This window comes from Balaenoptera physalus, assembly GCF_965194825.1.
Source record: "Balaenoptera physalus genome assembly, chromosome: 11".
Lineage (NCBI taxonomy): Eukaryota > Metazoa > Chordata > Mammalia > Artiodactyla > Balaenopteridae > Balaenoptera > Balaenoptera physalus.
The window spans coordinates 57,706,713-57,730,671 of record NC_138896.1 but is presented as its reverse complement, the minus strand read 5'-3'; the positions used below and the strand labels follow the sequence as shown (position 1 = coordinate 57,730,671).

The window sequence follows — 23,959 nt, the reverse complement described above, 5'->3', positions numbered from 1 at the left end:
ATTTAACCAAGATGGTGAAAGACCTGTACACTGAAAACTATAATACACTGATGAAAGAAGACACAAATAAATGGGAAGATATTATGTGCTCACGGATTGGAAGAATTATCAATAGTATTGTTAAAATGTCCATATAACCCAAAGCAATCTACAAATTCAGTGCAATCCCTATAAAAATTCCAATAGCATTTTTCACAGAAATAGAAAAATAACCCAAAATGTGCATGGAACCCCCAAAGACACTGAATAGCCAAAGCAGTCTTGAGAAAGAACAACAAAACTGGAAGTATCACACTCCCTGATTTCAAACTATGTTACAAAGTTATAGTAACAAAACAGTATGGTACTGGCATAAAAAAAGACACACAGACCTTTGGAACAGAACACAGAGCCCAGAAATAAACCCACACTTTCACAGTCAACTAATCTTTGACAAGGGCACCAAGAACAAACAATGAAGAAAGAATAGTATCTTCAAATAAATGGTATTGGAAAACTGGATGTTATTAATATATGCAAAAGAATGAAACTGGACCCTTATCTTACACAATACACAAAAATCAACTTGAAATGGATTATTGACTTCAATGTAAGATCTGAAACCATAAAACCCCTAGAGGAAAACAGAAAAAAATCTCCTTGACATGGGCCTTGGCAATGATTTTTGGGCATACAATGCCAAAAACACAGGCAACAAAAGCAAAAATGAACAACTGGGACTATATTAAGCTAAAAGGCTGTGCATAGCAAAGGAAAGAATAAACAATATGAAAAGGCAACCTATGGAATTAGAGAAAATGTTTGCAAACCATATATCGAATAAGGGATTAATATCTAAAACACTTAAGGAACTCATACCTCTCAATAGCAAAAAAAAAAAACCCCAAAAAACAAAAACCCACAAAAAATCTGATTAAGAAATGGTCAAAGAAGTCAAAGAACCTGAAAAGACATTTTCCCAGAGATATACAAATAGCCAATTAGGTATACGAAAGGTGCTCAATATCAGAAAATGCAACTGAAAACCACAATGAGAAACACCCTCACATCTGTTAGCGTGGCTACTATCAAAAAGAAAAGAGGTAACAAATGCTGTCAAGGATGTGAAAAAAGGGAACCCTTGGTATACTGTTGGTGGGGATGTAAATTCATACAGCCATTATGGAAAATAGTGTGGAGATTCCTTAAATTTTTTAAAAGTAGAACTATCACGTGATCCAGAAATCCTATTTCTGGGTATAGAGTAGACCCTTGAACAATGTGGGGGTTAAGGGCATCAAGCCTCTGTAGGTGAAAATCTGCATATAACTTATAGTGAGTTCTCCATATACTTGGTTCCTCCACATCTGCAGTTCCTCTGCATCTGTAGATTCAACCAACTGCAGATTGTATTTATCAGTGACAAACATCCACATATAAGTAGACTCATGTAGTTCAAACCTGCACTGCTCAACGGTCAACTGTATATGCAAAGAAAACAAAATCAGTATATAGAAGAGATATCAGCACTTCCATGTTCACTGCAGCATTATTCATAATAGCCAAGACGGGGACTTCCCTGGTAGTCCAGTGGTAAAGAATACGCCTTCCAATGCAGGGGACGTGGGTTGGATCCCTGGTCGGGGAACTAAGATCCCACATGCTGCGGGGCAACTAAGCCTGCGCGCCACAACTAATGAGCCCGTGCGCCTCATCTAGAGAGCCTGCATGCCACAAACTACAGAGCCCACGCGCCACAACTAGAGAAGCCCATGTGCTGCAACAAAGAGCCTGGGTGTGCAACGAAAGATCCTGCATACCGCAACAAAGATCCCGTGTGCCACAACTAAGACCCGACATAGCCAAAAATTAAAATAAATACATACATAGTAGTCAAGATATGTAAACAACTTAAGTGTCTGTGGATAGATGAATGGATAAAGAAAATGTCATTATACATTTATATAATGGAATACTATTCAGCCACAAAAAGGAAGGAAATCTTGCCATTGGCAATTTGTGACAACATGTATGAACCTGAAAGGCATTTATGCTAAGTGAAATAAGCCAGACAGAGAAAGAAAAATACTGTATGGTATCACTTATATGTGAACTCTTTTTTTAAAAAAAAGTTTAACTCAGAAAGAGAATAGAATGGTGACTGCCAGAGGATGGGGGATGGGACAAATGGGGAGAGGTAGGTCAAAGGGTACAAACTTCAGTTATAACATGAATAAGTTCTAAGGATCTAATGTATGACAAGGTGAGTGTAGTTAGTAATACGTACTGTACTGTATACTTGAAATTTGCTAAGAGGAGATGAGATCTCAAGAGCTCTCACCAAAAAAAAAAGAAAAAAGAAAGGAAGGAAGAAAGAAACTATGTGAGGTGACGGATGTGTTATGATTGTGGTAATGATTTCACAATGTCTATGTATATCTCAAATCATCATGCAGTACACATTAAATACACACAACTTTGTCAATTATATCTCAATAAAGCTGAAAAAAAGTATTATGAAAAAATTAAGAAATCAAAAGGTAAATCCAGTTTTTACATTTAATCTTAACAGAATCATCATTATGCCCCACAGATGATTAGGAAATAACACAAAAAACTTCATATACCTCTCAATAAATTTCAAAATGCTAAGGATAAAGTGCAACTTAAAATCATTCATAGAAAATAAACAGATTTTCTCCAAAGGAATATATCAGTCAACTGGAATCACTGAATGCTATAAAGGCAATGGAATAATATACCCAAAATTCTGACTAAGGAAAAAGGATTTTAAACTCAGAACTTAAAACAACATTTGTTTTCCAGAAACAATTCTGGAAATCTAAGCTAGTGCTAGAAATGCTACACACCCTCTAAAAGAAAGTACCAGAGCTAATTTTAAAAGCGAAACCTCCAAATGCTAGAAACAAAGTATTTATTGTACTTAAAGGTGGGACCAGGGGAAGACTATCCCTTCAGAGATGAAAAACAATGTATCCAACAGCATGGAAGTGGCTAAATTTTTCTCCTCCCAAGGGAAGAAAGACTCCCATAAAAAAGGTAAAGTCTTCACCTTTGTACCACGCATGTTAGTCTAAATTTACAAGGGATCTCCAAATCAAGAAGTTAACACTGAAACCAAGGTCCAAAAACTTGGATTAACAGTAAAAGCAAAAACCAAAAATAACTTGAGACTCAAATGAGCTCATAAAGGACAGTTACAAACTATAGGAGGTAGAGGAGCACCATTAGGAAGTACACAACAGGAAAAGTAAGTAACATCCCCAAAACCTGTGAAAATAGTTCAATGATAAAAGGCCTAGTATTTTAACAAGAATCAGGATTTTAAATTTTAAATGCAATTTTTCACTTAAAAAAAATGGACTCCAAGAGATTAATATGTTCTTAAAACTAAGAAACATGGGGTTCCAACTTCATAATCAAAATTGTTCTGAGTGGTATTTTTAACTTTCCATTTTGCATAATTCTTGGCCTCTCCCTCTCTGTTCAATCATTCTCTTCCTTGGCTTTTATAACTACAATAGTCTCCTATTTTTTTACCCCACGTCTCCAACCCTCTTCTCTGCTTTCTGTACAGGCAGCCTCCTCTACCCAAGATCCTCTCATTAACTGTAACTCTCCCCCAAAAGATGTCAGTCATACCTGGGTCTTCAATTATTATCAGTATTCCCACAATTTGCCAATGTTATCTCCCTCTCTACATTTTTTTCCCCTTGAATGTCAAAAAGGCATCTCAAACTCAGTATCCAACTAACTCATGATTGGACACCACTTATCCACCCCCAAAACAAATACATACACTGTGTCTGCTTTTAGTACTTTCTATCTAATTACCACCTAATTGAAAAAGCCAAAAATCTAGGTGTCATCCTGGAGAGCTCCTTCCCTCTCACATCCTATACACAAATCATAACCAGGTTATTTTACTACTTAAATATCCTTGAAATTTGTCCACTCTTTCCTACTCTGATACTAGCACTGTAATCCAAGCTATCATTTTTTAACTAGACTACTGCAGTAGCCCCCAACTCATCCCCCTACATCCGTTTTGCCCATGTCCTAATTCTCCAATCTGTATACTGTTTCTCAACAAAGAACATCTTTTCAAAATGCAAATGTGATCATATTGCAACCCTCTGCTGAACTATTCAAGGGCTTCATCTCTTAAAATTAAAAGGAAGGAAACTTCACTTAACATAATCAAAGCCACACACACTCTAGCGCTTACATAACTCTAGCCTCATCTCACACCTTACTATCTCCCTACTTTCCATATACCCATCCTTCAGTCCTCCAGACTCACCTTATCCCCTCCGACCTCAGGAACTACAGATTGCCAGTTCCTTCCCCCTGGATCACTGCTATCTCCCCTCTTAGCCTAAATAACTAATTCTTCAAACTTCAGCACATTTCTAAGGGATGCTGTTGACAGAAAAGGTTCAATGTACTTTTTTCTTCTAGCACTTGCCACAGGTGCAATTTCACATTAGTGTACTTGATTAATATTTACTACACTAGATAAATACTCCCACGAGGAAACCACATGTCTCCAACACCTCGCATAGCACCTGGTACATAGCAGCCCTCAAATATTTGTTGAATGAATAACTGATTTCATAAATATGTTTTTAAATGGAGATGAAATACACTCTAGATAGCTTGCCAGATAGCTACCTAACGTCAATTTTAAATGGTATCCCCAAAGTTAAAGACTAAAACCAATTTAACTATACTTCCTGAGATCTAAGCCTGAAGGCAAAATTAAAGTGTTAAAACAAACAAGCAAGCTCATTAAGATTCTACTGAAAACCTAGTCAAAGTAGCTAAAAACTAAACATAAATGGATGTAGAATGTGTATAGTCCTAGTTTATCCCCAGAATCAAGTCAATCCTGGTATGCAAGGCTCCCACAACTCCCTTAACTCTCTTTTTTTTTTTTTTTTGGCCGCGCCATGCAGCTTGTGGGATCTGAGTTCCCCGACCAGGGATCGAAGCCATGCCCCCCTGCACTGGAAGCACGGAGTCTTAACCACTGGACTGCCAGGGAAGTCCCAACTCACTCTTACAAACCCATTTTCCTTGATTTTCAGTTAACTTCTTCCTGTCTGATTTGCCGTTCATTTTTCTATCCTATTTTCTGGCCCAGTTTCCAACCCAGCACTGTGAATAGTTTACTGAATGCCCTTATGGGTTTCCCTTCTTATCGCCTGGAAGTGAAATAACAGGACTTTAGTAAAGGGCAGCACACTCTTATTTCACTGAGCACTTTGAAGGTAGTAATAGTCACTATCTTCTTCTTAGGCCCGTAACACAGTACCTCCCCCCTATTCTCCCCCCATACAACACACCACTACCACTAAACTAATCAGCCCTGTCTGATAGCTAAATGAACTAACTATAGAGATAAATAAAAGGTGGACACCCTACCCAAGAGTGCTTGTTGCTTAGTAACATTACCAACATTTAGGATTATCAAACAATTTTTGCCAACAATGGTAATCTGCATTTCTATGATGCCTTGTGAGGTTAACACTTTTCATGTATTTAATGGTCATTAAATTTCCTCTGAAGTATGTATTGAAGTACTCTGCACATTTTTTCTAGTTAATTTGACTAAGTTCTTCATACTGTTCTTTTGTCGGTTATGTGAGTTGCAAACTGTTCTCATTCATAGCTCCTCTTCACTCATGATGGTATTTTTTAAAGAATAGAAATTCTTGACATAAAACCTAATTTATCAATTTTTTTTTGCTGTGAGTTAGTGCTTTTTTTCTGGTTAAAAAAGTCTTTTACTGTCCCAAGGTCATAAAGATATTTTCTTTTTCATGATAATTTAGTTTAAACTTACTTATTTAGGTATTTAATATACCTGGAATCAATTATTTTATAGGGTGAGAAATATTTATATATTTTTATTTCCCCTGTATAAATAATTGTTCCCACATCATTTACTGAAAAATTATCTTTTCTCCATTGCTGTACAGTTCTACCTCTATCATACACTAAGAGTTCATTAATGGGCACATCTGTTTCTGGACTCTATTCTGCTCAAGTGGTCTTTATGTCTATCCTTGCACCAATAATATGCAAACTTTATAACTAGAACTTTAAATAAAATCTTGACATCTGGCAGAACATTCTAAAACTGTGCCTTGTATTTTGTCCTTTTGCATCTCCACATGAATTTTAAAATAAGCTGTCAATTCCACCAAAAAATCCATGTGGGGTTTTGACTAAAAGTCCATTAACTCCACATGTTGATTCGGGGAGAATTAGTATCTTTACAATACTGACTCATCTAATCCATAAATAGAGTTTATCTCCTTCTTATAGGTCTTCTTTAATGTCTCGTCAGAAAATGAATAATTTCAACCTTAGAGATCTGACACATCTTTGCTTAGATTTATTCTTATTTTTAATAGTATTTTCATTTATTTTTTAAAAATCCTGTTTGACATATTGACAGGTATCTCTTTTTTAACATCTTTATTGGAGTATAACTGCTTTACAATGTTGTGCTAGTTTCTGCTGTATAACAAAGTGAATCAGCTATATGTATACATATATCCCCATATCCCCTCCCTCTTGCGTCTCCCTCCCACCCTCCCTATCGCACCCCTCTAGGTGGTCACAAAGCACAGAGCTGATCTCCCTGTGCTATGCGGCTGCTTCCCACTAGCTATCTATTTTACATTTGGTAGTGTATATATGTCCATGCCACTCTCTCACTTCGTGCCAGCTTACCCTTCCCACTCCTCGTGTCCTCAAGTCCATTCTCTACGTCTGCGTCTTTATTCCTGTCCTGCCCCCTAGGTTCTTCAGAACCATTTTCTTCTTTAGATTCCATATATATGTGTTAGCATATTGTATGTTTTTCTCTTTCTGACTTACTTCACTCTGTATGACAGACTCTAGGTCCACCCACCTCACTACAAATAACTCAATTTCATTTCTTTTTATGGCTGAGTAATATTCCATTATATATATGTGCCACATCTTCTTCATCCATTCATCCGTCGATGGACACTTAGGTTGCTTCCATGTCCTGGCTATTGTAAACAGTGCTGCAATGAACATTGTGGTACATGACTCTTTTTGAATTATGGTTTTCTCAGGGTATATGCCCAGTAGTGGGATTGCTGGGTCATATGGTAGTTCTATTTTTAGTTTTTTAAGGAATCTCCATACTGTTCTCCATAGTGGCTGTATCAATTTACATTCCCACCAACAGTGCAGGAGGGTTCCCTTTTCCCCACACCCTTTCCAGCATTTATTGTTTGTAGATTTTTTGATGCTGGCCATTCTGACTGGTGTGAGGTGATGCCTCATTACAGTTTTGATTTGCATTTCTCTAATGATTAGTGATGTTGAGCATGCTTTCCTGTTTGTTGGCAATCTTTGACAGGTATCTCTTGATATTTTTACATTGATTTTATAACCAGAAACCTTGCAAATGCTTATTAATTCTAATAATTTACCACTAGATTCCTTCAGACTTTAAATTTGAAAATCAATAAACATTCCTGTGACTATGTTAAAATGAGAGAGATGTCTCAAAGACTACTTGACAAACTTCCAAGTTTTTAAAGCCCTGTTATTAGAGGTAATGTTTTGTTCCCACATCATTCTATCCCATTACCTATCCCTTATAATTGCCAATCTTTTCAATTATACAGAAAATACAGATAAATATTAACTTCATTCAAAGTAAAGACGTTTAACTGAAATACTTAATTAAGATATATAATATGAAATTCCAAAATGGAATAAGCTACTGCATTTCAAACTTTAAAGGCTTGGAACCTTTATTCAAATAAAATCTTCATAAAAAAATAAAGGAAAAATAAAAGTATTTTTTAAAATAGAAATTTAAGCCCAAATTTATAACATTTATTAATAAATCAATCAGTAAGAACAATTAGGTTCTTTCAGTAAACACAGAATCTTAAACTCGAGGTTATATTTCATAGTTGCAAAGATTCTAAACATCATCTAAATTTATTTTGGTATTTTGTTTTGGTTCACAAAATTGTAAAATATTTGACTCAAAAGTAACCGTCAAACAGTAATCATTTTTTAAAAAGTTTTCCTTGCTGTTAAAGATATTATTCAATTAAATGATGCAGAAGTTTGTTTAGAGCCTAATAGAAAATTTTAGTAATGCTTGTATTTCTCATTGAGTGTATATAAACACACATATATAAATTACACCAGAAGCACCCAAATCTAAATTTGTAACACTGTGTTGCAGATTCATTTGTTACTACAAGTATACTATAAGTATAGTCTGGTTATTTACTTTTATGTGAATTCCCAGGAAACTTCAGTTGAAGTATTAAACACCCAATCCAAACTGATTCAGACATTTTCCCAAAGAAAACCAAATACCAACAGGTACATGAAAAGGTGCTCAACATCCTAATCACCAAGGAAATGCAAAGAGGTTATCATCTCACACCTGTCAGAAAGGCTATTACCAAAAAGAAAAGTATTGGCAAGGATGTAGAAAAAAGGGAACCCTTGCACACTGTTCGTGGGAATGTAAATTTATGCAGCCACTATGGAAAACAACATGGAGGTTCCTCAAAAAAATTAAAAATAGTACAACCATATGACCCAGCAATTTTACTTCCAGGCATTAATCCAAAGGCATTAATCCAAATCACTATCCTAAATAGGTATCTGTACTTCCATGTTTGTTGCAGCATAGCCAAGACATGGAAACAAACTAAGTGTCCATTGACAAATGAATAGATAAAAGAAAATGTGGGGTGTACACACACACACACACACACACACTCTCTCTCTCTCCCCCCCCCTCAGGAATATTATTCAGCCATAAAAAAGAAGGAATTCTGCCATTTGTAACAACAAGCATGGACCTTAAGGGCATTATGCTAAGCGAAATAAGTCAGAGAGAAAGACAAATACCAGACGATCTCATTTACGTGGAGTCTAAAAAAACCCCCCAAAACCAAAACAAACCAAAAAACCTAAACAACTCAGATACAGAGAACAGACTGCTGGTTGTCAGAGGTGGGGTTGCAGGGGTGGGGGAAATGGGTGAAGGTGGTCAAAGGGTTCAAACTTCCAGTTATAAGATAAATAAGTCGTAGGGATGCAATATACAACATGGTGACTACAGTTAATGATACCGTAGTGTATATTTGAAAGTTGTTTAGATCTTAAAAGTTCTCATCACAAGGGAAAAAAAAGGTGCGGTAATGAATGTTAATTAATTAAACTTATTGTGGTAATCATTTCACAATATATACATATATGAAATCATTATGTTTTACACCTAAAATTAATACATTGGTATATGGTAATCATTTCTCAATTGAAAAAAACAAAAGAACCTGGGGCAGGGGGGGAAATTAATAACCAGGGGAAAAACAAAACAAAACAAAAACCAATCCAAAACAAATATAAAAGGCATTTAGATTAATCATACAATTACTCTTTTCCATTACAGTAAATAACCAAAAAAAGAATTGTATCTATTAATCTTTTGTTTCACCTTCTTATTGAGCAATTTTAGCATGGTCTTTCTTAGCTCTTTGTTCCATCTACATAGAAACCCACCACAGCCGTGCATTTTATTCTCCTTTCTTCCTGAGATCCCCTCAAACCTGAAATTCATTCTTGAAGCCTTCTCTAATACTCCATCCTCCCCTCCCCAGTCCACTTGAATTTGTGCTTTGAAAACATCACGTTGGAACCTCTATTCTAATTTACCTGACAGTGGAATATTTTTTTCTTAGTAACTTTTGTATCCTTGAAGGTATCATATAGTTCCTGGCACTTCACTTATGAGGGTCAATTAATTCTTTCTGGCATACTAGTAATGAGTAGTAACACTGACTTAAATTTTGGCTTCTATTTCCTTCTTCATTAAATGCAAGCAATTGTGTGCACAAAAGCTGTCTTCAATTTCAGCATGTCCAATTTACATATTTAAAAAATTTAAATAGCTGGGGAGGATGTTATAGATGAAACAAGATGGACCATAAATTGAAAACTGTTGAAGCTGGGTGATGTATACACATTCGGAGGTTCATTACAGTATTAACTCTACTTTTGCTTATGTTAGAAAATTTCCATGATACTGCACGTGTGTATGTGTGTGTGTATATAGAGCTTACATATACATGCACACATACCTATATATGCAATTATAATACTTACATATACATAGATAGATGATCTACATAATTATATATATGAGTAATACATATTGTTAAAAATTAATAAACTTCAATTAAATAGAGTTGGGAGACCAGAAAGGGGAGCTCTCATGCCCTGCAAGGACGGCAGAGCCCAACAGGAGGAAGAAAGGTTCCTCTTCTTCCCTGGCAAGGACTCAGCAGCCAATGAAAAGCCATAGACTCCGTTTAGCCCCTCCAATTTCCTTTTCCTCTCTATAAAATGGCATGCTGGGACTTGCACATGGCCTGCTGTGGTTGCAGATCCTGAATTGCAATTCTCTGCTGATCCCAAATAAACCCATTTTTGCTGAAGAAATATCTGGCAGTCTATTTGTTTCAAGTCAACTATATGTAAACTTTATTATGGAAAATTTCACACACACACACACACTCATACATACAATTTACAGTTTTCCTCAAGTAAAACTAGGCGAATTGACTGAGAAATGATGTATTAAAGGTTAGGAGACATCAAAATAAGACTGAAATAAAAGAGAAACAGAAGTGGTAAAATAATATTTAACTCAGTCTGAGAAAACTACCAGATTTTACATATACTTTTATTAATATTGTCAGAAAAACTTTTGGTATTTTAAATTCAATAAAATGATTTGTTTTGGAACAAGTGTGAAAAAAAGGTGCTAATTATTGAATACTCTGTATAGTAGATACATGTGGTTCATTGTGGTCGTCTCTACTTTTGGTTTATTTATTTTTCATAAAAGTTTTTAAAAAAATAAATGAACGCCTTCCCCCAAATTCTCTCAACCCAATTTCTAGAGCCAACCTGAAATTCCAATAGTGTGTGTAAGAATGACTTATTAAGCAGACAAAATAATTCTCACATGAACTTTTTCATTCTAAAACGGGCATATAAATAATTTTACTGCTTTCCAGTAACAAGCAAACTGCTTCAAGATGTAAGGATAAACTGGGGATCATAGGAAAATGTGAGTTTTAAATCTGATAAACAGCCATATTACAAATTAAAAGAGGTCTTAGAGACCCACCTTTACAAAGAAGCTAAGATATATAAATTTAGTTTTCTTCTGCAATGTATATTCCTAAGACCTCCGTGTCCTTTGGCTATTCAAAGACACCGCCATTTTATAATGGCCTTTCCCGATATCTATAAGAGACAAATGAAAAGTAACAAGATAGGAGTAAAACGCTTGCTTCTGAAAGCCACACACTTGCCTGTTTTTAATCCTTATAAATTCCGTAGTATTAATTCTTCTTCATCCCAAGAAACCCTTCAAAAGCTAAGAAAAGTCTATGTGCTTGAAACAACCTCTTAAAGTAGCAAGATGAGATTAAATTATGGAAGCCCATTTATGGAAAAATGGTTATACCTCTTGGGTTCTAGTAGAGATTAGCACAATACTTGAATTCAGAATATTACAGCTTAAATAGAACTTTACGGCTTATTCAACATATACGATATTGTTTCCTTAGGAAAACAAACACTCAGTACCAACCCATTTGTAAACCAGGCCCGCCCTTCTGAACAAGGAGGGAAAGTGCTGCCTCTGAGTTTTCCTTCTACTGATCTTGTTGGAGACCTGACCACTTCATACATTTCGATTTAGGTTTGTTATTTCACCTTATGTTATACTGAAACACTTACTGTACACTCAAAAACAATAACGAAATCTCACGATTATGTACTGAAGCAAAATACCACAATATACCCTTAAAGGTTAAAAAAATTTTATACCTCAGTTCTAAAGTTAACGAAAGGCTTTTCTATCTTCAAGAGGAAACTTCTGAGGTGGGAAAGGGTTTTGTATGTTTAATTAACATTTCCAGTTCTCTATAAAAATATGGCACTGTATCAGAAAAAATATTAATTGGAAGATGTCTAAGAATAAGTAGAATAGTATATTCTTAGCCTTAAAGCTATGACCAACCTGAAGTCATCTAAGACCCCTGTGACTAGCTTTTGTAACAGAATATATGGTACGTGTAGAATATGAGCTAGAAAAGCTGAGAAATAAAGGTCTCAATTTATAGCTAACAAGTAAAGATAGAGAAAGTTCCAGCCTGAAGAAATGGGCTAAGGCAGTGCTAAAAGTAAAACACAAGCAAGTCTCCCAAAGGCCAGTTCTGTCCTCCTTTTCCCTAAACCATTACTTCTCTAAAACTATCTACCAAATGCATATAAATATAATTAAACCTTTAACTAAAGTTTGCTAATTGACATTTTCCAGGTCCTATGTCATTGCTTTTTTGTAAGACTGGCATCAAAATGACTGTCTCAAAATAAGTGCTTGCTGTAATAATCCCTACTCTTTTCACTTCTATATTAAATTCTTATACAGATCCAAGATTAACACACTTTTAGATGAACACAGTGGAAACCTCAGAAATTTAGAAACCAGGCTTTACAGAAACAGATTCAAATTAGGAAACAATAGAAAAAGACTGCTTTTGGCAATGAAAGAGCAAGATAAACACAGAGGGGATGGTAGACAAACATGTCCCACACCCCACAAATGTTCAGTGCACAAATCTAATTTCCATAAGACAACACAAGTCTAGTTTAGCTTAGCCTTTGCAAATAAAATCTATAAAGCAGAAGAATAAATCAGAAACAATGGAGGAAACAAACAAAGGAAAGGCAAGCAGCTTTGCTCCATGATGGTGATAAAGAACCGCAAATATAAGTAGCAAAGAAGGGAAGGAGAGGAAAGAGATAGGGCAAAAGGGGAGAGAGGAAGTAGAGCTCTGTATCAAGTACTACCACATCTCAACATTCCCCTTAAGGTCAAAGCCTTGAATCATCCCACTATTTTAATTTGCTTTGTGGTGAAATACCAGGTTAACTGAAGTTTCATTCAAAAATAAGGATATGTGAGGGCTCATAGTTGTCTCCTATGAATAGAGAACCTATGTCAATTTGACAGCACGTCTTTCAAAGCCTCCCCAAAATTCTTGTCTGTAAAGACATTATAATATGTGCCTCTAAGGATAGCTATTCTACATTGAACATTAGTATGGTTTTCATTTTTAAAAGGTAATAATCATGTACCATTTTTTAAAAAAAATTCTAAGCAACTAATGTGTCCCAGGTTTCCATTCAGCACTAGAAAGAGAGCAGTGAAAAAGACAGGCAAAGTCACTCTCTCCTGGAGCTTAAGTACAATAAACACAAACCAGATAACTATAGGTTGAAGCAACAGCTTTGGAAGACACTAAAGGGATGGGATAAAAGAGTGAAATAGGAAGAAGGGGAGGAAGGGGTAAAGATGGCTTTAAGCAAGGTATAAATGAAGTCTTCTAACATTTGTGAGACCTTAAGGATGGGAGCAGCCAACCATTCCAAGAGGTGGGGAGAGCTGTCCCTAGGTAAAGAAACTAGCAGTGCAAAGACCTTGAGATAGGAGAGGTTAGCCTGTTTAAGGAGAGAAAGGGGTCCAACAGGGGGAGTAGTAAAGAGATGCATTTTTAGCACTATTTATTTAAATGCAATTATTCTTTCTTAAAAAAATTTATTTATTTCTTTTCAGCTGCGTTGGGTCTTCGTTGCTGCACGCGGGCTTTCTCTAGTTGCAGCGAGCGGGGGCTACCCTTCGTTGTGGTGCACGGGCTTCTCATTGCAGTGGCTTCTCTTGTTGTGGAGCACGGGCTCTAGGCGCCTGGGCTTCAGTTGTTGTGGCACACGGGCTTAGCTGCTCTGCAGCATATGGGATCTTCCCGGACCAGGGCTCGAACCCGTGTGCCCTGCAATGGCAGGCGGATTCTTAACCACTGCGCCACCAGGGAAGCCCATAAGTACAATTATTCTTTTAAAAAATTGTTAACAGTTGTCAGGTACTGTGATAAGAATAGTTGTTATTTAATCATCACAAAAAAAGAAACCTTTGAGGTAGGATACTATGCCCAATCTGACTAAAGCACAGAGATGTTAAATACTTATCCAAAGTCATACAGCCATTAAGTAGCCAAGATGGGATTTGAACCAAGCAGCTCTGACTCCAGTGCCCACATTCTTGAGCATGATCACAAGATGATTCCAAACAGCAAGAGAGTAATAAACGCCAGTAATAATTTGCATCACCTTCCAGGCACTGTGAACCTTAAAAGTGGATCTTAAATCATTCCCCGTACCCTCAGATTCCAAAGAACTCCTCTCATACTACCTTTCTGACAGGAGTGGGGTATACATTTTGAAGCGAATAGAATATATACTTTTGAAGGGAAGAGGGTACCATCCCATTTAATCCACACTTACCTGTATATTAGGCTCCTGTGTAAACTCTCATTTGAAGAAAGGGTTCAAGAGCTAAAACAAGTGTTTAAAAAACACTGGCATATGTTTAAAATTATATAAGCAAAAGCATTAGCATAGTTCTCTTAAGATGTTTTAAGATGCAACTTTGAACCTTGAAGCTTTTGCTTTCTTAAGTTACTTTGGAAACAAAAGGACAGAGAAGTCCAAAATACCTCTGACTATATCATTTCAGATTTCAACTCTGTGGTACAGATATTACCTTTTAAACAACCATAGCCTGAATAGTCACTACCTTGAATGTTGCAATCATTCTGCCGGAGAAGAGAATTTTGGAGGTTTAAGCACAACGAATTTTCAGGTGGAAAGAAATACACATCATTTACACTCTTGATTCATTGGCTAGTACTAGTCACGTGGCCCCACCCATGCGCTGAGAAAAGAGGGAAACCAGATACTGGTGAATAGCACTATCAGCTACCATATATGTCATGCTATTTTGTAGATGAAGCAAAATTCATTAGTCTGTATAGTATGATTGTACTTATGCCAAAAACCTTAAAGGTTATGTGTGCATGCACGCTTACATAAATTTCAAAAACTGTGTATCCTTTGAAGAAATCCTAGCAGAATATATAACAAGCGGTTAATAGATTATGCCTCATTCTTTGATTTTTTAAACAATGAGCAATTTTTAACAAAAAAAGAAGAAAAAAAAGCAAAACCAAAAAGGCTAGGCAAAGAAAAAAAAAATCATAGCCAGAAAACTTCATTAAGTGCTGCATGACCAAAAATAACAACCATCACTACTACCTTCAAGCTTCACACAAAACCTATAAAATGCTTTTTTACCAAATCCTCCAACAACTATTAACTATTACTCTCACAAAGGAGATACAAAGCAAGTGGTCCCCATCTCTGCCTCATATTTCTCCCCTTCTTGGCACCTTTCTCATATTTAATATATTAACCAATTCAACCACCACTGTCAAGCTCCAGATAACCACTCTTACCAGTAAGCTAAAATTTCTAATCTTTACTCCCTCAAAGTTTATTTCTCATCTTACAAAACGTATGTGTAAACCTGGGTAAACTTCCTTTTCAAAAAAGACTTGAAATCCCTCCTTCCACTTCTACCCAGTACAGGTTTGCTTTACCCAAACCAGTCTTCCCATCATAGACAAGCTTGCCACATAAATGTTAAAGAACTATTTTGGGAGAATGTCTCATGATAACATGACATTGATGTCTGTTATCATTTGCACATTCAATGTCTCAGAAAGGAGAAAGGATGGGAAAAAAGTTTTTTCTCATGCAGAAATTTTCCTTCATGCTTTTAAAACTCTGTTTACAAAGTATAAAGAGGGAACTAGGAATTTCTATTTGATCTTAAAAGGCCAGTTCACTTTTATAATATACCTGTTATATATGGATCAAAAATATATCTGATAGAAAACAAAGTCTCAGTTCTCATGAAAAGAATGCAAGACAGACTTGTTAATAGGTTGCATCTATTGTCCATTATTGCAGCATCTTTCAAGAGATGTATACAACTTTCAGTATTATCACCACAATCATCTATCAGTATTTTGATTTGAACAAATTACTTATGACACTTAAAGTGTAACAATTTATTTTGAATATCTTCCTCTTTCTCCTGTTATGAAGTATTTTCTAATTCTACAGGACTTTCAAATAGAGTTGTTTCTCTTCCTTTAATGAATTTAAAAATCACAATTTACTCTTTATCCCATTTTTTCCTTAAATCTTTAAATAGTCTGGTTACTGACAAGTGAGAAAATTATTCATATAACCATTTCAGAAATGAAGTCTATGAGACTTATTTAATCTGTCTTAAGAAGTCATTCTCCCTCTCTTCCTGAGGAAAAAATGTCCAAAATGTGTAGGGGTGGGTAATTTTAACTCCTTTTGACTTTCACTCTTAGATTATTCAAGTAATATATTACACTACAGAAAAGTAGTCTCTACCCTAAATGAAACAAGGGAAGCTCACCTTCTCCATTACATACTTCTAATACTTAACTACTTCAATTGGTCTCTTTTCTCTCTTGCATTAGTCTAGGTCTTCTGTAAGAGAAAAAGGCTTTTCCTGTTTCCTCAAATACAGTAGTAAAAACTGTAATATGAAAACATAAGAAAAGCACTGTCTTCTAAAAAAGATACTGGCTTTATGGAAAAGATCTATTTTTCTAACTTCAGAGTTCTACATTGTTTCCTAAAGAACCCTGTTTAACTATCATCAGCTTTATTAGAGTAAGAAAATCTATGCTAAGCTATGTAGAAGCTTGATCTGTCCTAAGGGAGACCATCTGTACACCAAAATTCCAAATGAGACACCCCTCACCAAAGGCAAGCATCTCAAGGTTTATACTGTAATTTCTGTCCCTGAAACTGACCTCTGTCCATTTTTTTTCCCTTTTCATTTATACTGACTTTTCTGCTCTATTTCATGCTTTAGAATTAGTAGGATAGTGTTAATAAAAATTTTTAGACTTACCCTCACAAATATCTCAGGATATGTATTAGTTCTTTCAAGATAAATTTGCTACATTCAATCTGTTTAGATTATGATCCAACAAATAAATTCCTGAAAACTCAAATTCTCAGAAAGAATCACGGAGTTTCCTCTGTGACATCTCCATGACAGATACCTGATTTGCTCTCTTTGAGAGAAAGGACAGTATCTCCACACGAACATTGTGAACTGTGCTGTGCCTTCATTTGGAAACCTAGAGATTTTTATACCTCAGGGCAACATATAGGGACAGGTGAGTGGTATGCTTTCCTTTTGTAAAATGGGAGATGCATGACTGTGCAATTAGAGATGGGGAAAGAGAATCAGTATGATGCCTGGACCTCAGTTTTAAGAAAAAGTACATAAAGAAGCTAAGAACCTGACAACTGATTCTCTTCCAAGTGCCCATTTCCCTAAGTCCTTTAGATGAAAAAAATTTTTTGTGTACCATATACATTTGATTTTCTTGGTCACTATGCTCCAAAGATTGATGTCAAGAGTCTGACTGATGCCAGACTCTTTTCATTGCTACCTCTCCTCTTTCCCTCGTCCATTCCCTGAACTTTGACTACCATGGATTATTCCTAAGTACACAATTCCTTTTTCTAAATTCTAAATCCTCATATTGAACAGCCCACCAGAATAGCTGCTGAGATGTCTTCATGGGCACATCATACTCAACATACCTAAAACTGAACTCATTTTTACTCTGCTCTCCACTAGTAAAGTTGCTCGCTATCTTAAAAATTTTACCATTATCACAGAGAATCATCTTAGACTACTCACTCCCTAAACCCAGCTCCTAAAATTTCCCAATAAGAAGTCCTTTTCATATTCTATCTAGACTATTTCACTTCTCTTTACTGACTTCTTACCACCTCCCAATCCATCCTCCACACAATTCTCTCTTAAATGAACTATTAACCATGCTAATCCTTCACTGTTTCCCAAAATCTACAGGACAAAGTCCTGATGTTTTTGAGACTCCCTTCCCTATCCCCACCCTGAAATGTCTCCTCCCTACTTCTTTTTCTCCTCATATATTCCAAACTTTTTTTCCTTAAATATATACTATTCATGCTTTTTCATACTTCTATACCTTTGCACAAGCTGTTCTTGTTTCCTGAAGAGCAAATCCTCTTCCATATCCTCCCACACTTACCCTTCAGGACCTAACTCAAAAGACACTTCCTCCTAAGTCTTAACTATCCTTTTCAGCTAAGGGCTGGCACTCCCTCCGTTATGCCTCTACTGGATATTGCACTTTGCATTTTACCTCTCTCCAACCAACATACTAAATAGCATAAATTTACCTATTAGGCTCCATCGTAAGTGAATAGTAACAAAATTAACAAACAGTGAACATTTAATAAGTGTTTATTATGAATTATATACTGTTCTAAGTACTTTTATTTGTATTAGTTCATTTAATCTTTGTGGTAACTTATTGAGACAGGTACTATTGTCATCCCCAATTTATAGACGAGAAATCAACTGCAAAAAGGTTAACTTTGCTGAAAGTCACTCAACTAATGAATAGCAAAGCCAGGCGTCACACAATTTGGTCTCTAGGCAAAGATGAATGAATAGATCTTCCTACCCCTACCACCAAGCACCCAGAATATAGTAAGTTCAATAAATGTTAAAGCACCTCTGAACATTTTATATATGATCCAATATTAAAACATTTTCCCACGAATGTCCCCTGGGTAAGGTGATTTAATGCTAGTGTGAAGTTATGAGTTGTGTAAAATGTTTTAACTCCCACTCCAAGGTAAACTATTCTTTCTATAGAAATATACCATTCAGGTAGAAGGAAATAAAAATAGTGTAACTGGTTTAATCAAACTTTCATTGTGTGAACACTCCATAGTCAATGCTATTTCGGTCCCTCTTCATGTTCTGGCCTCTAAAGTCTTTCATCCATCCTTTGTATCACCCACAAAACCATTCAGTATTATATACAGAAATGAAAAACATCTGCTACAGCCAAATTAACTTCTGCTCCACTTATTTTTTAAATTTATCTGAATAAGGGTTTAACTCCCACAATTATCAATCTCCATACTTGACCTGGCCCTATCCTATCCCTATTTACATTATATCCTTTCTCATTATATCCTGGCCATAGGGGCCTTATTTTCCTTCAGCATGCCAAACTTGTTCTTGCTTGGAGAGATGGTCTTAATTCAGATCTTCACAGGGCTAGCTAACTCCTTGTCATCCTGGTCTTAGCTCAAATATCACCTCAAAAGGGCCTCATTCACTTCCCTCTCTAAAGTGATAGGCCCACAGCCACATCCCGGACACTAGCTAGCATGTTACTTTATTTTTTCTTTTTATTTGTTTACATTTTGCTTGCCAGAAAATAAGCTCCATTACAACAGAGACCCCGTATATACTCCAAACACTTGGTACAGTGCCTGGCACATATTCAATAGTTATCACACAGTAAATATTTGTTAGGTAATTTGAACATCAAAGGTACCATTTAGTACTAAAAGCATTTGCTCTACTATAATTCAGATATGCAATCAAAGCCTATGGGGGGAGGGGGGGGAAAATCAATGCTTTTCCAAGTTCTAAGATCTGTAAGACGCCTTAACTTATCACCATTTTGTTCCACAAAAATACATAATAAAATAAAAGTAACATAGAAAGATAAAAGACAAGAGAAATATAGATTAAAAAATTCAAGACTAAGTAAAAACATACCAAAATGTAAGTCATAAGGGCCTACAAGTTCAACTTCAAATCTGACTTCATTTCCCATCAGTCAAAGCCAAATAGGATAGACCTAGAGTCTGTCATACAGGGTGAAGTAAGTCAGAAAGAGAAAAACAAATACCGTATGCTAACACATATATATGGAATCTAAGAAAAAAAAAAAAAGTTCATGAAGAACCTAGGGGTAAGATGGGAATAAAGACACAGACCTACTAGAGAATGGACTTGAGGATATGGGGAGGGGGAAGGGTAAGCTGGGACAAAGTGAGAGTGGCATGGACATATATACACTACCAAATGTAAAATAGATAGCTAGTGGGAAGCAGCCGCATCGCACAGGGAGATCAGCTCTGTGCTTTGTGACCACCTAGAGGGGTGGGATAGGGAGGGTGGGAGGGAGGTAGACGCAAGAGGGAAGAGATATGGGAACATATGTATATGTATAACTGATTCACTTTGTTATAAAGCAGAAACTAACACACCATTGTAAAGCAATTATACTCCAATAAAGATGTTAAAAAATAAAACATCCTAAAAAAAAAGCCAAATAGGAGAGGCATGAGTAACATAACTCTCAACAGAAAGGATAAAAAATGTCATTTCCTCAATCAAATTAAATTTTGATCGAACGTATATCAATATGACAATGTTTTTGAACTAAAATAGAATACAGATATCAAAATGCAGTAACTCTAAGATGAGTTTTCTTAAAACATGAAGCTTATCCTAATTAATTTTTTGCAAGAATCATGCTATTTTATCTTTTTATAGGTTATTATAGCTAGGTACCACCTCAAGGATAAGAGTAACAAGATTAGAAACAGGAGAGTCAGGACAATAAATTAACAAGTGACAGAATATGCATGTAGCCACAGATTTAGATTTTGACATTCCTGAACATCTTGCCAAGAAGTATATATTTTCTTGCAAAAAAATGGTGTTATAATTGAGAACAAGCATTTCTGACCAGAGAAAAATCAGGTTTACTAATGGAAGTATTTCTTTTTCATCATTCTTACACCTATATCTGGGATGGTTTAGAATGCAGAAGCAAAGAGGACAGTCTGTAGAACCCAGTAATTATGATTTAGTTGTGCAACCAAAAAGGTAAGAAAAACAGTAAAAACAATGAAGAAATGAAGGGAACCACCAGACATATAAAATATTACATTTTCACAGTGTTCAGTACAGGTGAACACTCAATACAGAGTAATTTCTTGCCAACTTAGAGCTGGTTATGTTTCTGAAAAGTTGGCAAAACCATCAGCTGGCAATGAAAAATAACCTCATAAAAAAAGGAGGGAAAGGCGGGGTTTTTAATCATTCTGGATGAGAGCCTCTGAGAATCTGATGAAAATATGGATTCTCTCACCAGAAGAATGTGCATAAAAATTCTGCAGAATTTTGAATTTATTTTTAGAAGACCCCCAACATATAAGTCACAATAGAAAGGCATTTCTTTCCAGCACTGAAAAACCTACTCTGAGTTATCTTCTTCAAGAGTTCAGAAAAACTACACCTGTGATCTACCAGTTTCGGGAAATCCAGAGTACACTTATTTTTCAAGTTTCTGACTCAGCCATTAAATCGTTTAAAATTTACTGTTATTTTCATCAGGGAAAAAAATAACACCATGACTACAAGGGATAGCACCAGTTAGGCAAAGTGCTATGTAACCACCTGGTTCTTTTTCAAATTACTGTGGTGCTTAAGGGCTTTTTGTATCAAAACAGTAAAACAATAGTGTCTCCATTCTTTGCTTCATCTCAAAAAATTAAAGAGAGGTGGCAAAAAGAGGAGAAAAAAGAATAAATATTTAGTTTTCATTTGTTTAAGAGGAATATAATAAACTTCACATTTACAAAAAAGATCTGATTTTTAAATTTTGGTATATAAATAAAGCACTGTGCTATCTCTAACTGTGGTTGGCAAAGATATAGTTGGAGCGAGATTACTCCACCAACATTTAAAACAGATGTCTTTTGTGCATCCTAGAAAAGAAAAAACTAGAAGCTATATAAAGAAAAAACACTGATTACAAGATTCTGAAATAATACAAATATTTTTCTTGAAAAATGCAACCATGAAACGTGGATACCAACTTATGAATAAACTATAGTTCACAAATAACTTTTCACTCAGAGCCAATAAGCCTGGGCATTATGCATACAAGCACACAATTCTAACTAAGAACCAGAGGCAAACTCGGTCCCTGACCTCAGGAAGCTGACAACCTTTGACAATCTTACAGGAGGGATAGTCAACAAGCAAATACAATCAAAGAAAAGAACACATAGGATACTAAAGGACATCTGACATTTTTTTCATTTTTAAAATCTGAAGTATAATTTAATGCATTAAAATACACTGATGTTATGCTCGATTCAATGAGTTCTGACAATTTTATAATCTCATCAACCATAACTATCACCCAAAACCATCACTGCAGAAAGTTCCCACAGCACCTTTAAAGTCATTTCCCCCTCCCACTTTGAGTTCTTTCATCACAGATTAATTTTGCTTGTTCTCAGATTTCATATAAATGGATATTTTATTTTCTATAGGTGTCTGGCTTCTTCCACTCAACATAATGTTTCTTATATTTATTCTTGTAGCAGCAGTTTGTTCCTTTTTTCTTGCTGAGTGGTATTCCATTTTATGAATACTACAACTCATTCTCCTACTGAAGAACATATGGGTTGTTGCCATTTGAGGCAATAATTAATAAGGCTATAACATAGTTTTCATAATGCTAATAGAAAATAAAGCTAGATCAAGTTTTGTGATGGCAAGAATATACTAAAAGGAGAGAGAGAAAAGCAACCTAGGAAGAATATTTTAAAAAGTTGAGTAAGACCTAAAGAGATACTTGGTGTTTCATTAAGTCTATTAGATGCTCTTGTGGTATGCACCTTCACAGCATTTGTCATTCTCAACTGTTTCAAATCTGTCTCCCCCACTGGACTAGAATCATGTCTATCTGGGTTCACACCATTGTATCCACAGCACCTGGCAAATAGGTAACATTCAGAGATGGGAAAGATTTTTATTAAGGGTATTTGTATTCGTTTTCTATGGCTGTGTAACAAATTACCACAAACTCGATGGCTTAAAACAACATATATCATTATCTCATGGTTTCAGGGGTCAAGAGTCCAGGCATAGCTTAACTGGATCCCCTGCTTAGTGTCTCACAAGGCTGCAATCAAGGGGTTACCAGGGTTGGACTCTCATTTGGACTCAATTAGGGAAAGAATTCACTTCCAAGCTCACTTAGATTGCTGGCAGAATTCATTTCCTTGAGGACCCTGGTTTCTTGCTGGCAGTTCTTTGGAGCCTCATAAGGGTCTGCCTGCAGTTCCTTGCCACATGGACTTCTCCAACATGGCTGCTTAGTACTTCATAATGCCAACACGGAGAGTCTCTGGTGTGAGTCCAGTAGTAAGATAAAAATCTTATATAACGTTAACATAATCATGGAAGCTACATCCCAACCACCCTAGACTCTGTCCACCACTCTATTCTTCAAAGACTACCAATAGATAAGCTCTTTCAAAAATAATTCATTCTGTGAAAAGATTCACAGTCAATTATAATTCTAAGAGTTTTTTTTTTGCAAAGTGTAGCATAAGATTTTACAAAATTGGCTGGGTTAACACGTATTCACCTCGTAAATGAGAAGGCAACCAGTGCCACCAACAGAAATGATCAATTATGGATGCCAAATGTAAGCGTAAGAGAATTGAGAAATAAAGGAAAGGAACAGAATTTCACAGAGATAATAAAAGTGAAAACCAAAGTGTTAGAACACCAATGATTACATCCAGGATTAAAGGTTTTCTGTTCCTTCTCTTTTCCTTTAACTTGTCTAAGAACTTTCAGGCTACACAAGGTACCAGATCTACATAAATCCCACTAGTTAGGAGACTACATATATACCCAAATTTCACACTAAAGGGAATAGAAAACAACCAAGACAAGGGAAAAGTACAAAGCAGCAGCTCAAGCTGGCATTTCAATCTACCTTTTATTATTCCTGCCATCTAGTGGCAGGATCAAAAACAAAAGCATGCCACAATGACATGCTAATAAATAAGTACATGAGAGGAAAAAAACCCGAATTTATTAAATTATTAAAATGAACACTCTAAATCCAATCCTACCATGTGATACATATAAACACTGTTTATATAATCATATTAAACACAGCCAATTTTATAACAAACTATGGAAACTCATATGTGAGGATATATTCAA

At 35.8% G+C, this 23,959-nt stretch overlaps 1 protein-coding gene across 1 annotated transcript in view; it reads right to left on the bottom strand.

Moving 5' to 3' along the window:
- STT3B (STT3 oligosaccharyltransferase complex catalytic subunit B) overlaps positions 1-23,959 on the bottom strand; it is a 93,853-nt gene that overhangs the window by 50,307 nt on the left and 19,587 nt on the right. The gene's annotated exons all lie outside the window — the stretch shown is intronic.